Below are 16,323 nucleotides of genomic sequence, written 5' to 3' on the forward strand. Positions count from 1 at the left end.
TGGCAGCTAAGTTCTCATTGTTTAACTCAAGCTTTAGAAAACAGTTTGCTCTTCACATAGACAGGCTCTGGTCCTTCAAAGGTAATTGAAATCAATGAAAAGCTGCCCATTAATTTTAGGTTTCAGAGTAGCAGCCGTGTTAGTCTGTATTTGCAAAAAAGGTGAGCTATTACCAGCGGGGGGGATGGGGGGACCTTGATTATTACTACAAAAGGTTCCCCGTTCCCCCCCCCCCCCCCCCCGGCTCTCCTGCTGGTAACAGCTCACCTTAAGTGATCACTCTCCTTACAGTGTGTATGGTAACACCCATTGTTTCATGTTCTCTGTATATATAAATCTCCTCACTGTATTTTCCACTGCATGCATCCGATGAAGTGAGCTGTAGCTCACGGAAGCTTATGCTCAAATAAATTTGTTAGTCGCTAAGGTGCCACAAGTACTCCTTTTCTTTTTTTCATTAATTTTAGTAAGCTCTGGATCAGTCCGCTAATGAACAAAATGTTTCCAGGGTTGCTTGGTTCTTGTAGATCAACTCCAGAAAGAGCTGTAGAAAACCTCTCACCACCAGGTCTTTTGCCACAAGGGGAGAGGATGACAAGGGGGTTATTTAGAAGTTAACATTATTTAGAACTTTGAATTCACTTTATTTATTGCGTCTGCCAACTGATGGCCTGTTCTAGAGGTAACCAGTTAGTTGAGCACCACCCCCGGCATCAACACTTGATGGACCAAATTATGCGCTGGTGTAAGCTGAGAGCAGAATATAGCTTACTTGACATGCATCCTGCACGTTCCTGCAGCCAAGTCTCAAACTAGGACCCCCTCTTTGTCCATAGGCCTTCCTGGTTCTAGGGGCAAACAGGGTGGTTTCCCTGGGCACCAACTCCCAGAGGGCACCATACAGCTGTGCCAGTTGGCCACCCCCCACCTCCACTGCTGCTGCAGGAAGAGTTTGGGGGGAAAGAGCTGAAAATATTTTCTGCCCTGGATGGCAAAACAACTAGGGCCACTCTGGGCAGCTGGGGAACCAAAAAGCAGCTCCTTCCTGACCATGCCAGTAGTGGTACTCAGCATGTCAGAGCTGAAAGTTGTTATTATTCTACCATACAAAAAATAACAGCAAACTATTCCTCTTTTTTGATTTCCAGTCATTATTTGTATTTAGGTTTATAACAATGCACCCTGACAACCTGTTTCAGGACACTGTGATGGTTTCATATGCACAAATTTAGTCCCTTAATACCTAAGAAACAGTGAGTCCTGCATTGTGCCCTAAAGGCCATCAAACTCCAGCTCTGTCAGACCAGTGGAGGAAGTGAAGTTTGACTCAAGAAGCACCACCAAGCACCCTGCTACCATGCCTGGGTTTTTAACTATAAGAATTCCAGCTCAGGCCCCTTAGCTGACCTCAAATGCCACAAGCACATGGAGAGAGAGTAGGTAGGACATGCTATTTGCATGCAGTCCATAGTCAGGGTTATACTGCATAGGCACACTACTTCAGGAGGAGCACCAGGAGGCATTGTTCAGAGAACACCCATCCTCATGGTCTCCCTGACTGTGATAGAGGGGAGAGAAGGGAGTAACTGACTACAGCCCTTTACAGGGTATATTTGATACTCCTTCTAACCCCCTATGCAGCCAGCCATCTTTGCTGGCTTTGCCTAGTCTCTGCCCCTCCTCACTCAGTCAGCACCCATTTTCTCCTAGGGAACACTCTGGAGCTGCACCTGTGACTGGATCTTACAGCCCAGGCAAAGGGATAGTTCCTTACTCCCACCTACTCCTATGCATAGCTAGTTAGGATATGTCTACATGGTAAGCAGGAACCCACAGCAACTTGGGCCTACAGAACCTGAGCCTACAGACTTGGGCTCATGCTACAGTGCTAAAAGTAGCTGAATAGACATTTGGGCTCGGGCTGGAGCTTGGATTCTGAAGCTCTGGGAGGAGCTACATAGTTATTTTTAGTGCCGTAGCGCGAACCAGAGTCTGTAGACCAGGGTACTGAGACTTGTGTCACAGGTTTCTGCTTGCTGTGTAGACGTACCTTTTAGGTTGAGCTCACAATGTGGGCCACAGCCATATAAGGCATTATAGCTCCGGGTCAACACTTGGAAGCACTTCAAGGGCTACATTTTCAAAGCAGTTCCCCAAAGCTGCACTGTCAAAAGGTGTGGACAAATTTATTTGGCACCAGCAGATAAGTGCACTCACACATTTTGAAGGTGAGTTTTGGAAGTTGTTTTCAAAATTTGGCCCAACATACCCACTAACAGGCACTTTTAGTAGAACTCACATAGTAGCTGCTATGGCCCAGATCCTCAAAGATATTTAGACTCCTAACTTCCACTGAAATAAATGAAAGTTAGGAATCTAAATACCTTTGAGGACCTTGGCCTATACCCTTCCAGTATCACTTCTGGGTTATATCCTGCCACAGATTTTTATACCCCATGCAAGGAGCTCCAAATGCAGATCCAGTATAGTCATGCCATGCAAAGAAAAATGAATAGTTACTCCTAAAACAACATATTGCAGATAAATCATAGACAGTACTTCAAACTGTACCCCCACACTTAATCTCCAGAGCAGACTGTGAAATCAGCCCACCATGTGGCTGGGAAAATTGCAGAAGAACCACCCACAAAGGATGGAATAGTCTGAAGTAGCAGGTATTTCCAGTACTCCAAACCCAGGGCAGAAGTAAGCCAACAGAACACTGGCAGCAAAGAACAGACGTGCATCCCAGCTGACCCCAATATTAGAAACTTGTTATGCTTGAACTCCAGTCAGTTCCATCAAATTTCATTGCATTATATCCTGGTTCTTGGGAGACAGACCTCGTGTTTTTTATCACACAGCTCATGTTGTCACAAATGTTTTCATAATAGCTTGCTCATTCTCTAATCAGGGAGAATAATCCAAGACTTCAGAGACAATCTCAAAATGCAGACTGCGGGAGCGAAGATTCACGCATGCCGCAAGACTAACAAAACCAATCAGACAGAGCTAACAAATCACCTTTGTGCTGACTCCATATATCTTCCAAGGTTGATCTGGCTGGATATGATTTTATAATAATGACAGGAGGAGAACTTACTGGCAAAATAAAAAGGCCATACATGGTACTCAACATGAGGTACAGTGTTTATTGTACTATAACCCTAATGCCAGAGTCAAATATAATATGTCTCAAGTTGGATGACCCATAAATCAAGGCACCCAAAGCAAAGGAAGATTTTTGAAACTGTTAGCCTGATGGACTGGGTGAGCTATTGTTCCTGGATGAAGCATCTCAAAGACAAAAAGCGTGAATGGCCGTAGTACTAGTAGATATGCAGATTCTGTGTTGTACCATCTGCATGCCCTGAGGTAGCGGAGATTAGGGTTCTTGCCAAAGCTGATTAGAACAACTAGTAAGGAATACTCTACATCTCAGTCAAGTGAGAGGGTGGTTTCCAGCTAAAATGTTTTTTGCAATATTCAGAGGCTTTTGCTGCTAGAGTCTAGGAGGCAGTTGTAGGTCAGTCTACACTAATCAATCAGAACTAATAACTAGTTCAGTCTGGCTCATTGTCATGGAATTATTACACATTGTCTGATTTGATGGAAATGAAAATAGTTTCTATTCTTGAAGATATTTTTCCAAACATCATGACAATCATGACAGAGATTTTTGGTTGTTGTTTTTTTTCCCCTGCGCCAAATTCATTCCACCAAATCATTCTGTTTACAACTGAAGGAATTTCAGCTGATACAAACAGGAACATGAAAATCTTAAAAAGCCTGTAAATAAAAGATGGTTTAAAAGTGGGGCATGTGGAAGGGGATTATGTTTTTCATTAGCGAATGGAGATCTAAACCAGCAAACCACAATAGCTGAGACCCTTTGTAGCTTTTCAGATTCATATTTGCTCTCTTTTCACACACAAATACAAAGAGATAGACAGATTAGAAACACAGCATAAGGAAACAAAAGTTTTACTGAATGTATATTAGTTCTTATTTTAGGAAACATGAAAGAGTTTAAATCTATATTTTAAAAAAATACATTCTAGATTTGGAGGCTCAAAGAATCCTAGCCCTTTTTGTGCTGAGATAAAATGATTTTAGTATGACATTATGTGGGAATTCTGTAGTCCACAGAGACATGAAAGATTACCCATGTCACACACACAAATGCTTTTCACAAGCATTTGAGAAGCACTCACACTACTTTTAGAAATGAATTTCATAAGGTTTTGAGCATCAGATGAGCACTGAATATCTACAATAGCATTTTGCTAATCTTTGCTCAAGCATATTTAGAGACTGAATTATTTGAACAAGGAAATGTCAAGTACTGAAAATTTTGGGTCTGTTTATTAATTGCATCATGTAGAATCAGCCTAGCTGGTGTAGAGTAAAGACATCTGGACGTTGATAAGAAAATTCTTTATAGACTGTTTTGCAAATGCATAAAGGTGAACGGTATAAATGATTACAGAGCTCACTAGTTTTGTATCTACCTCGGCCTCAAAAGGTATAGCAAGTCTACCCAGGATAAGTAACCATGTTTAAGAGATATCTTTAAAGACAGTTTAAATGCTGTTGCAGCTGGAGTTGCGTGATTAATTCACAAAAACATTATTCAGCAAATAAGCTTAGTTTATTTGCTCACAGAATATCTGCAAGCAGAATGCAGTATCCTCAAATAGATTCAAATGTATTCAGTCAATATCCATTCATTTTTTTTTATTCTATAGATTCACCGTGTACATTTGAAATTTAAGCTGTTATTTAGCAGTGATTGGTCATGTAAGCCACATAATATCATTTCTGCCCCCTGATTGGAAGAGAATGTAAACTTTTATGGAGCAAATAGTCACATGTGTGAATTTAAAGTTCAGCAACCATGAATATTCATGCGTGCAAATTTGAAATTTGCTTTCCATGAACATCTGTGTGCCATAAAACATATGAGCATGACTGAAGTGAATTCATCTAAAATTCAAACAAACATTTGAAGGATTTTTTCTTCCTTCTTCAGTCAGCTTTAACTGTGGCAAAACTGGCCTGAAAGAGTCCAGAGAGTGGTTGTAATCAGGTCTGATCTCATGCACAATGGCCAGCCAACCCACAGTTAGGTTGCAATCTAACCTATCAAGCACTGTGACTGATCAAAGAAAAGTGGATCTGATCTAGAAAAGTGGAACCTGGCAGCATGCCCATAGGAGGACCATCCGGCATCTTCACAGCGTATTGCAGTTTCATGCAGCATAACATGTGGCGATCAAGCAGTGTAAATAAATTTTATTTCAGCAGTATTATAACAATCATGTTTAAACAAGGCTTAAACTACGCACGGAACTAGCTGGCTTGTATGTCCTGCCTAGAGGCGACTAGAGTTAGAAAAGACAAACAGAGACACTTTCTGATGCAAAAATCTGTGAAAAACCTGCCTCTCTTTCTGTGGTGATTAATTAAAAGTGAAACAGCAAAACATTTTCTGACAGGCAGAGACCACTTTTCATTTTTGTGTCAGTGTCTAGTATAATGGGGCTCTTGATCCATGAATGGGGCCTCTAAGCACTACCAGAATAATAAATAAATTATTAATTATTACTATTATTTAGTGTAGGCTTTGCAGGCTCTGAGCCCAATATGTAGATATAATGTAGCTACAGTAAAAATATCAGTAGAGAGAATTCATGTCTATCTGAAGAAGTGTTTTATTTACATGGCTTACACTGACTATTTGTTTCTTGCTTTAAGTGGTACATAATGCAGTTTCTACAATTACATAAGAGAACTGAGAAATTAGGCATAGGGACTGTCAAATACCAGTGACATTTTAGTATAAATTGCAAAATCTGGTGTTTCCATCCAATTTTTAGTTTCTCTTAAGAAAGTTATGACAGGAAGTAATCCAAAGTTGAAGACTAATATTATTTAGGTTAAAAATGATATTGGAAAAAAAAATGTTTACACTGGAATGATAAAAATTCCAGATATTTTCCTCTCTTGTGGCTCGGACTGTTAAGAATTTATGCTGTATTAATTACTTAAAATATTGGACACACAAAAGCCAGACTTATTGTGATCAGATGGAATACAATCCCACTTTTCTTACCAGGACACATGGAGACTATTAACTCTGTCTTTCCTCTCTATCAGCCAGTGTTTAATGGTCAAGATGATAAGCAGTTGGAGCAGGCAACTAAAGGGCAACTGGGCAAAGGTGATTATGCATGTACAATTTTTGACTAGCAAATGTATATAAAAATCTGTTGCATGTATTTGTTTCCCTTCCCCCTTTCTCCCCATCAATATGTTACTTGTCTTCTCAGGGCCTAGCCCCACACTATCTCTGAGCATTGTGCAGGCAGACGCTGACACCCTCAGCACAACCCACTGACTTCTGCTTTCTGGCTCTAATAAGTTTTATATCTACAAAACTTATTTCCTAGATGGAATCAATGGGCTGTCTGCAAGGGTCTCAATCCAGAATGGGGCCCTGAGCTTCTCAACTCTTTAGGGGAGGGACTATGGGCCAGATTTTTAAAGGTATTTAAGTGCCTGTCTCCATTTTCAGATGCCTAAATACCTTTGACAATCTGGCCCTGTGTCTAATTCTCTTTGTACGGCACCTAGCAGGATGAGATCTCAGTTCTTTGATCACAACCATTCCTTATTCTTATAGGATGGAATATAGGATGGCACCTAACTGGAAAAGTGGAACCTGCTTGCAGCATGTCCACAGGAGGCCCATCCAGCATCTTCATAGTGTATTGCAGTTTCATGCAGCATAACATGTGGTGATCAAGTGGTGAAAACGAATTTGATTTCAGCAGTATTTTGGGAAGGGTCACTTGTAAGCCAGGGGTTAATTCATTGTGTTTAACTAAAGCAAGTGAAGGGGCCAGAGGAGGAGTAGGGAGGGAGGGAGGGGGATTAGCTGTTATAAAACTGTTCTATGGCAGCAGTCAGCTGAAATATTCACTGGGGGGGGGGGCGACTAACAATACACACGTCAGACATCAGAGAATACAAATATAAGAATTAATTCTATCAGCTAATATTATTGATTCATTTCGGGCCATAACAATCATGCACACTCAGATATCTCAGTGGAAAATGGTTCAGCCAAACACCACAGCTTACCTAAGATCCTGAAAGAACACTTTCATTATCAGCTTCTGGCTATCAGCACCACTTCATATCCAGCGCTCTGTTTATATGTGTTCTGCTCAGGGAGCGTTGGACATTGAAGATAGATATTTGGCAATAACATCCCTATGAAAGTGATATCCCTTCTGGGGAAATACTGAAGGCTCATTATTCAGACAAGGAAAATAGAAACTCAAGGAGAAAAATGTGATTGTTTCCCCTCTTAAATGTCTCCCCCGCACAAGCTCTGGGCCTAGGCATCCTCTTTCCTTTAGCTAGGGAAAGAGAATGTGAGCCAGCCAGTTTTTCCGCTGTAGTAAATGTCAGTGTGGTTCTTTAGCCAGATGCTCAGATTCATTCAATATCTGGCTGCAGCCCCACTACAGACAAAGGGGCTAATTCTCCTTTCCCTTATGCCAGTGTAACAGAGGTTTCATATGACTAAAGTCAGTGGAGTTGCACTGGTGTGGGTAAGTAGAGAATCAAGCCTGATCTCACCCCGCCCTCAACTTCCACCAGCTCCAGGCTTGGTACCTGGGGTCCCCTTGTCCTTTTTTTACCGTCAAGTTCACAAAAAGAATAAATACATAAATAAATAAAATTGTGCTGTTCATTTTTCAGGGTCACCAGACTCAGAATGTTTATTAGCAGCAGCTCTGCTTGGCTACACTCACCATATGTGGCAAATTGTTTGAAATTACATATCCGACTCTTTCCTTTTCTTTTAATACTGTACATAGTCCCCAACCTGGGCCATCTGAAGTGCTGGCCCCAGCTAACACTGCAGTAGGCATTAAACATGCCAAGGAAGTATTTCTGGCTCACTCACAGGTATTTTTATACCTTCACATTCAAACAGGTGAATCCTTTGCAACTTTGAGGCACGTGGGGCCACATTACACCCTCCCATTGAGAAACCTGAATCCTTCCTGTACAGTCAGACATGGATTCCCTGTCTAAAGGAACCCTGTGGGAGGAGCAAGGAAGGATAGCTCCATAAGGTTTCCCTCACAGATCATTCAATTGAGGAGCAGGGATTAGCTGCCCTGCAGAAGAAGCAGGAGGTCTGTCCTGCAGAAACTGTTGATCCTGGGAATCCCATGGTAAGCCCTGTGCTTCCATATTGACCATGGGAAACCATGCCCCTCCCCCCCATCTCCTTGCCACACCATCAGAGCCTGTATTAGCTTTCCAGAATATTCTACTCTGCAGCGATGGGGGACAATACACAAAACACAACTGGATCTTTCCCTCCCCAAAGATTGGCATAGAATCCCCTTCATATGACTGGTACCCTAGAAGTGAATTTCAGAGTAGCAGCCGTGTTAGTCTGTATTCGCAAAAAGAAGAGGAGTACTTGTGGCACCTTAGAGACTAACAGAGTGACTATCACCCCCATGTGTGGGCAGGAGGGGTGTCTACGTGCAGAGGTCAGAGTATTGATCAGGCTGGGACAATTGGACCCACACGCTTGTTAACTTGTCTTTATATAAGCTTCCTAACTGGTCTGGTTAAATCATTTAATCAGAAATCCCCTGTAGCGTTTATACTGAGCTGATTTTTGATCATATGAGCAAAACAATTCTGAGCTCTGCTCTTTTTCCAGATTCTCCTGGGAAAATGGAATGAGGGTTGTTGTTTTTTTTCCCCTTTTTGGTGGATAAAATGCTAGTCACTTTACTACATTAATACTCCCACTGTTGTCATCATCTTTGGAGCTGCCCCTGTGATAGCAAGGGTGGGAAATTTTATGAAAAAAATTCAGTGTGAAAACATTGCCTTGAAGACCTAGTGAAATTAGTAAAATGCAAATTCAGCCTCTAAGGCCCTGACCAAAACTCACTGAAATTAATGTGAATCTTTCCATTGACTTCAGAGGGCTTTGGAACTCCATAAGTGACATTGTGTGACCCAATGGGATATATCTGTGTCAAAAGAAGAACTCCATGTTGCTCCATGAACTCCATTTTATATTATGTAGTGAGCAAAGTCTAACTTTCCCCAAGGCGGGATATTGTAATGCATTCCAGGCAGGTGTCCTGCCTGGGAAAAGGACTGAATGCTTTGTGGAAGGAGGATCTTCACTGAGAAGCCACCACAGAGTAATCTGGAGCCATCAACTTGGATTATCTCTCAACAGACACCCCCATGGAACAATGCATTTTCTACACAGGGGTATCAGCATGGCCTGCATCTTTTCAGTCGGGGCATGTGGCAAGAGGAAAGAGATTGTATTTAAGGGTGAGGTGTGCTTCTCTGAGCAGGGGGGCAGACCATCACGACATGTAAGCAGGACTGGCTGGAGACAGAGAAGGCAGAAGGGACTCTGCCTAGCCTATACCATATTTAAGCAGTAGAATTATCAAAACATAACAAGCAAGGAATGGAATATCAGAGGTTCCAGTTACTGACAATTTCCCAGTTCTCAAGTGGAAAATTTTAGGAATTTGCTAAGGAAGTTTGTATGTAACCTGCCTCACTGAAACATCTCCAGAGGAACAGGATGGCTGAAAGTGAAAAATATCTTAAAGGAGGCAAAACATGAAGAAGATTCCTCTCTAGTTCTGTTGGATTTCAGATATTGCCAGTAGAAGTAGCTTCTCCAGCACGGCTATTAAGGGGCACATAAACAAGGACTTTACTTTCCATAAGAACTACTGACCAAACTACTGAACAAACACCAGGCTTACAAACGCTGGACAAAAGGCAAAGGAACAAAAATGTTACTTTGGAAAGACAGACGAAAAGCCACTGTTCAGGCTGACAGCTCAGCAGGAAGTCCATAGGGCAAGTGACAACAACAACTGGACCAGTAAGTGTCATTTTAACTTCAGGGCAGAACCACAATCCTATATTGTAGCAATGAACAGTTAGGAAAAATGGAGAAATCATTAAGATTTACTTGAAATATCAGATGTGACAGGCCACCTGCTGGTACAGGAGAAAAAGGTGAAAACTCAATTCCTCAAGGAATAGATAAGGGGAAAAGAATTGTGTATCCATGCCAGAAGAATCATTGAATATACTCGCATCACCAAGGTTACCAAATGCAGAATTATTACAGAGACAAGCCTCACCAAGGCTTCCAAGTCCAAGTAGCAGCTGGTTGAAATCGCAACATAATCATCCTGGAGTGAGTCACATTAGCGGCCATATCCTGAGAGGCATAGCCAGATACACACAGAGCTGAAATAAACCACAGATGACTAACAGAATAACTTTTAAAAATGTATTCCCAGTGTACTGTTATTTCAAAGTTGGAGGTATTGGCTGAGGAATTAAAGAAGCTAATACACGAGATGTAAGATTTCAGGGTGTTCCTATGGTACTGCCTTTGTTACACTGCCCCTGGGTATATTCACTGTATGCTAGGAGCCAGATCCTCAGCAGGTGTACATTGGGAGAGCTCAGTCAAAAAAGTCAATGGAGCGACACTGATTTACATCAGCTGAGGATATCACCCTACTTATTTCCAGAAGCCTGACAAGTCACAGGATTGCCTAGCCAATTATACAGGGCCTGATTCAAACCCTGCTAAGTTTGACTTCAGTGGGCATTGAATCAGGCCAACAGTTAACAGAAGTGCTACACCTGCCTTCTGAGTGCTTACAAAACAGGATGATCTTCTTCCATATTTTCCCCTGTAAAACTAACCGAGCCTCACTATGGGCTCAATCCTGTAGGTTGCTGAGTGCTCTGGTTCTGATCCATCAAAACACTTTTGCGCTGATGTGCACAGGACTACTCAGGTGTTCAGTGTTAAGCACATGGTTAAATACTTTGCTGGATGATGGCCAGGGAGTTTAGCAACTTGAGGGTTGAGCTCTTTGGATGCAGAATGCAGAAATAGAACCAAGTATATAGCGAGTAATTAAAAATCAAACTATAAATAATGATCTGTTACGTGGCTAGGTGAAAGCTCTTGAGAATAGAACTGGTACCAGCAACAACAAAACCACAACCACGCATCACTGCATTGTGATTACATTTGATGAGCTCAGAACTAGTCCACCTTTCCCATACTCAACAAGAATAGAAAATTACCTTTCCAGAATGATGAGTGAAATTAAGGAAATCAAAGCTCCTGGTGCCTGCATTTCAGAGGCAAAGAAAGCAGTTTGGATCACATTTACATCTTGATACAAACCATGAAAGCCAGGATATTCAAAGCTTAGATCTCAGAGTAGCTCACGAAAGCTTATGCTCAAATAAATTTGTTAGTCTCTAAGGTGCCACAAGTCCTCCTTTTCTTTTTGCAAAGCTTAGATCGATGCTACATCTGTGGAAAAAAAAGAGACAACCCAAGACAGGGGCATAATGACAAGAATCAGAAAGGAGTATTGGCTTAAGTGTACCCTTTGAATTCTTGGCTTTTGCAATATTTAAATATAGAGGGTTTTCTTCCCCTGTGAATTCCTCTGGGGTTTGTGATTTAAACTTCAAAAAGGGAAGGGAAAAAGAAAGCCTTTTTATCACTAAAGTAGATAAAATAGGCATAGACTAGAATGGCACCTTTTGTTCTGATATTTCAGTCAGCTGAATGTAATTCATGCAAATATGTACTTAGGATCAATGTAATACGTATTTGGCTGCATTTAAAAGGATTTTTATTTACCTGGTTAAATAGGTACTTTGGTTTGGACATTACATGTATTATTTTCCCAACAGAATACTGTAATGGAAGGCTACTGTTATGGTTTATCATATTTTGACCATGTTCTTATTTAGCGAATATCTGTTACATATGTCCCATGTTATGTGTTGTTTACTGAAGCTTAAGCTGTAATAGTCTCTCACATAAATCCTTCTTAGCATGTGGATTACTGATCAGATACTCCATAATGATATCCTATCGATCCAGCTGCCAGCCACAAAAACTAAAATGCACATGCTAAAAATCTAAAAGGTTGTATTTAGGAAAAATGAGGAGCATAGTCAATAAATTGCATTTGTAAATACAATATTGTGATTTCCCCCCAAAACCTAAAGGGAATAAATTTCTATTTTGGATTTGTGGTCTACAGAATTTCTGTTTTAAAAACAAAGCCATTTTTCAGTTGTACAAATGTAAAACATTCTAAACAATTAAACCTTTGTTTTGCAAGTGAAAAATGCCCAGATCAATTTTTCACAGTTCAGGGAAAGAAACTGCTTTGGGCTAAGATGGTAATGGAAGGCCTGAACCAAAATGCTGATCCAAGCAGCCTCCAAATTTGGAGGTTATTTGGGTTAAACCCTGAAACTCTTGTCAGTATCCAAATGTTGCACCTGGTGCTTATCTCTATAATGAGCAAATCAAGAATCCCAATTCTGAACCTCCCATTAAACCTGGGGCTAGATTGTGACTTCACCCAAATAAGTTCAAGTCAGAGGCATTGTGTAGTTGGGCTGCTACAGTAACAGATGTGGGGGACGTAATTTGAACCAGCTATAGGACTCTCCAGCTCAGCTGCTCTGGCTAGCAAGTTGTGGAGGCAGAACCAAGGCCCCACCCACTCCTGCCAATTTGTCATGAAACAGGAGAAGTAACCTACAGAGACTGCTCTCCTTCTCCACTCACACTGTGACCCACAATATGGATAGTATATAATTCAAGTCACAATTTTGCCTATTGAGGAGGAAGAGTTTTGCAATATAAAATGGAGGAAAAAAGGAAATTGATTGTAATTAATATAATCAGAAACTAGGAAGTGTAGGAAATTGATAAGGAAAGCGAAGGGACACAAGGAGAAATCTATGGCTAGCAGCATTAAAGACAATAAGAAGGAGGTTTTTAAAGTATATTAGGGACAAAATGAATCCTAATCATTGTACTGATACATTGCTAGATAGAAATGCTATAATTATCAATAATAATGCAGAAAAGACAGATATTTCTGTTCTGCATTTGCGAAGAAAACAGATTATGTCATCATATCATAACACACTTTCCATTCCACTAGTATCTAAGGATGATAACAGCATGTCCCCAAATGAGAGATTTTAAAATCAGGAAGTCCAGATAAGTTGCATCCAAGAGTTTTATAAGAGCTGGCTGAGGAGCACACTGGACCATTAATGTTGATTTTGAATAAGTCTTGGAACACCAGGGAAGTTCCAAAGTCGAGACGAAAACTAATGTTGTGCCAATATTTGAAAAGAGTAAACAGGATGATCCTGGTAATTATAGGTCTGTCAGTATGACATTGATCCAATTCAAGATAATGCAGCAGCTGATATGGGACGATTAATAAAGATTGAAACAGGGTAATATATTTAATGCCAATCAATATGGGTTTATGGAAAAATAGATCCTATCAAACTAAATTGCTATCTTTTTTTTTTGATGAGATTAAATAGTATTGATGTAATTTATTTAGACTTCTGTAAAATGTTTGACGTTCTTGCAGGGGTGACTGGGAATATGACTTTAACATCCAAAGATGCGGTTTTTTCCCTCCCCTGATTTCATCTGAAGCCCATAGTATTTCACACCCTTTTTTTCAAAAGACCAGCATAGCTGTGCGTACACCCTCCCCAGAGAAGCATGAACCCCACTCAGCTGTGCCCTGTTTTGGTGAGTGTTGCAAACACCACACATCTTATCCTTCAGTGTTTCCAGAGCCGCTAGAGGAACTGCCGCGTAGAACATGGCAATGTCCTTCAAGCAGCACTGCTGGGAGTCATGGAATGAAACAACTCCCTGTCACAGCTGGCAGCTGCACAGTAGCTGGACAGGGTGGAGCGCCAGCTCTGGTTCTGAGACATGAGCACTGACGGGTGGGCTCTCCTTGTCCTGCAGTGATAGGGTGACAAGCAGTGGCTGTAGAACCTTTGTGTGCGCGAGGCCACTTTCCAGGAGGAGCGTGTGGAGCTCTTCCCAGCCCTGCAGCACAGTGACACTAAAATGAGACCTAAAATGTGATAGCAGAGAAGCGAGTGGCCACCGCTGTGTGGAAGCCTACAACGCCAGACTGCCACCGTTCCATGGGGAATCAGTTTGGAGTTGGTAAATCCACCACGGGGGTTGCTGCGATCCAAGGGTGCAGGGCCATTAATTGCCTGCCACCAAGAAGGGTAGTGACTCCGGGCAGTGTGCAGGACATACCAGATGGTTTTGTTGCAGTGGGGTTCCCTAACTGTGGCAGGGCAATAAATGGCACCAATCAACCTTGCCAAAGAGTACATAAACAGAAAGGGATACTTTTCTACGGTGTTGCGAGCGCTCGTGGATCACCGGGGACGTTTTACCGACATCAACTTGGGATGGTCTGGGAAGGTGCATCTTTAAGAAAAAGGTCTGTTCAGAAAGCTGCAAGCAGAGACTTTCTTTCCTGACAGCAAAATCATCACTGGTGATGTTGAAATGCCAATAGCAATCCTGAGAGACACAGCCTACTCCTTACTCCCATGGCTCATGAAGCCGTACACCTGGACAGAAGCAAGGATTGGTTCAACAATAGGCTCAGCAAGTGCAGAATGGCGGTTGAATGTGCCTTTGGCCATTTGAAGGGTTTGCTCACTAGGTTAGACCTCAGTGAAAAAAAAATCCCCATGGTTATAGCTGCCTGCTGTGTGCTTCAAAATACATGTGAAGCAAAGGGAGAGAAGTTTCCACAGGGGTGGGGTGTGGAGGCGGATAGGCTGTCTGCTAATTGTGAGAAGTCAGATACCAGGACTATAAGAAGAGCTCAGCAGAGAGCAATGCAGCTCAAGGAGGCTTTGAAAACCCATTTTAGTGATGACCCACAGTAATGTGTGCTGCTTTTCTGTGATCACTGCTTGCTGTGATCGCTGTGTTTCTTTCTTGTGCATAGCCCCATGCCTTAGTTTCCCTATCCCTCCCCTTCCCCCTCACCCCACGCTTTGAATTAATAAAGATGATTTCATTTTCAAGACATGGACTTTTATTGCACACATATATAAATGCTGAAAGATCTGACAAATAATTAAAGCTTGGAAAGACAGTGGAATAAAATTGGGAGGGGGGGGAAACATTCATTTTATCTTGAAAAGTGCAGTGGCCTGGCCTGTCATACATCATCATGTGTGCAACTTTTGTTCTTGGCACCCTACCCCGGGACAGAGTGGAAGGGATAGTGCATTGTCCCCCCTTGCCTAGTGGAACGTGTGTGAAGGGGGCAGGTGGAGTACAGAGATGTTGGAATGCTGTCTCCCATAGGTGATCCGAGCTGATATCATGCACCTGACGGTAACAGAGTTTGCAAGGGAACCGCTACTGCGAGCATCTGCACAGGCACTGGCTTCCAACTTTCCCCAGGGGTGCTCAACCCCCACTCAGTCCCAGGCCCCACCCCCGCTCAGCCTCTTCCTGCTCCCACTCTGCTCCCACCCTGCCTATTCCCTCCCAGTTCCACCTGCTCCTCCCTCTTCCTTCCAGTGCCTCCTGCATGCCGCAGAACAGCTGATCTGCAGTGGGTGGAAGGTGCAGGGAGGGAGGGGAAGGAGTTGATTGGCAGCGACGCCGGCAGGCGGGAGGCAAAGTGAGGAAGGGAGGGGAGCTTGGCTGTTGGTGAGTGCTAAGCACCCTGAAGCACCCATGAAGTCGGCACCTATGCATCCGGGTACTTACCGGGTCCTTATGCTGCTATGCTGTGTGATGCAATGATGCCAGCTGAATTAATACTCGAGCTGTGTGGGAAAGTGTCCTACCGCAGTGGAAGAAATAAGGCAGTTCTCTCGAGAAACCTTCTACAATGGATTGCAGAGTACCTCCAGGAAAGTTTCCTGGAGATCTCTATGGAGGATTCCAAGGACATGCCTGTGCACATAAACACTCTTTTCCTCAGGGCACCCTCTGCCTCGCTAGTGTGGCCACTGGGAAGGCAATAGTCACTCTACCTCAACTGGCTTTTTAAAAATAAAAAATAGCCTATAAGAACATGTGATCCCCAAATATTATTTGGAATGGCCTATTCCCCAGCGGTTGCTTCCCCGGCATCACACTCAACCATGCTGCTGTGCTGCGAGTGGGGTTACAAACAGCTCCTGGCTCTTCGGGACAATGGATCCCCCACTTGCCTGTCTCCCATTCTTCTCCTCATCCAAGACTCCTCCTCCGTGTTGCCTGCAGTGGCCGGAGGCCCTGACTCCTCAGAGGTACCCACGCTGCTCTGGGAGGTTGTGGTGGGGCTGCCGCTGAGAATCGCACGCAGCTCTTTGTAAAAGCAG

Source organism: Natator depressus, chromosome 1 (genome assembly GCF_965152275.1).
Source record: "Natator depressus isolate rNatDep1 chromosome 1, rNatDep2.hap1, whole genome shotgun sequence".
Lineage (NCBI taxonomy): Eukaryota > Metazoa > Chordata > Testudines > Cheloniidae > Natator > Natator depressus.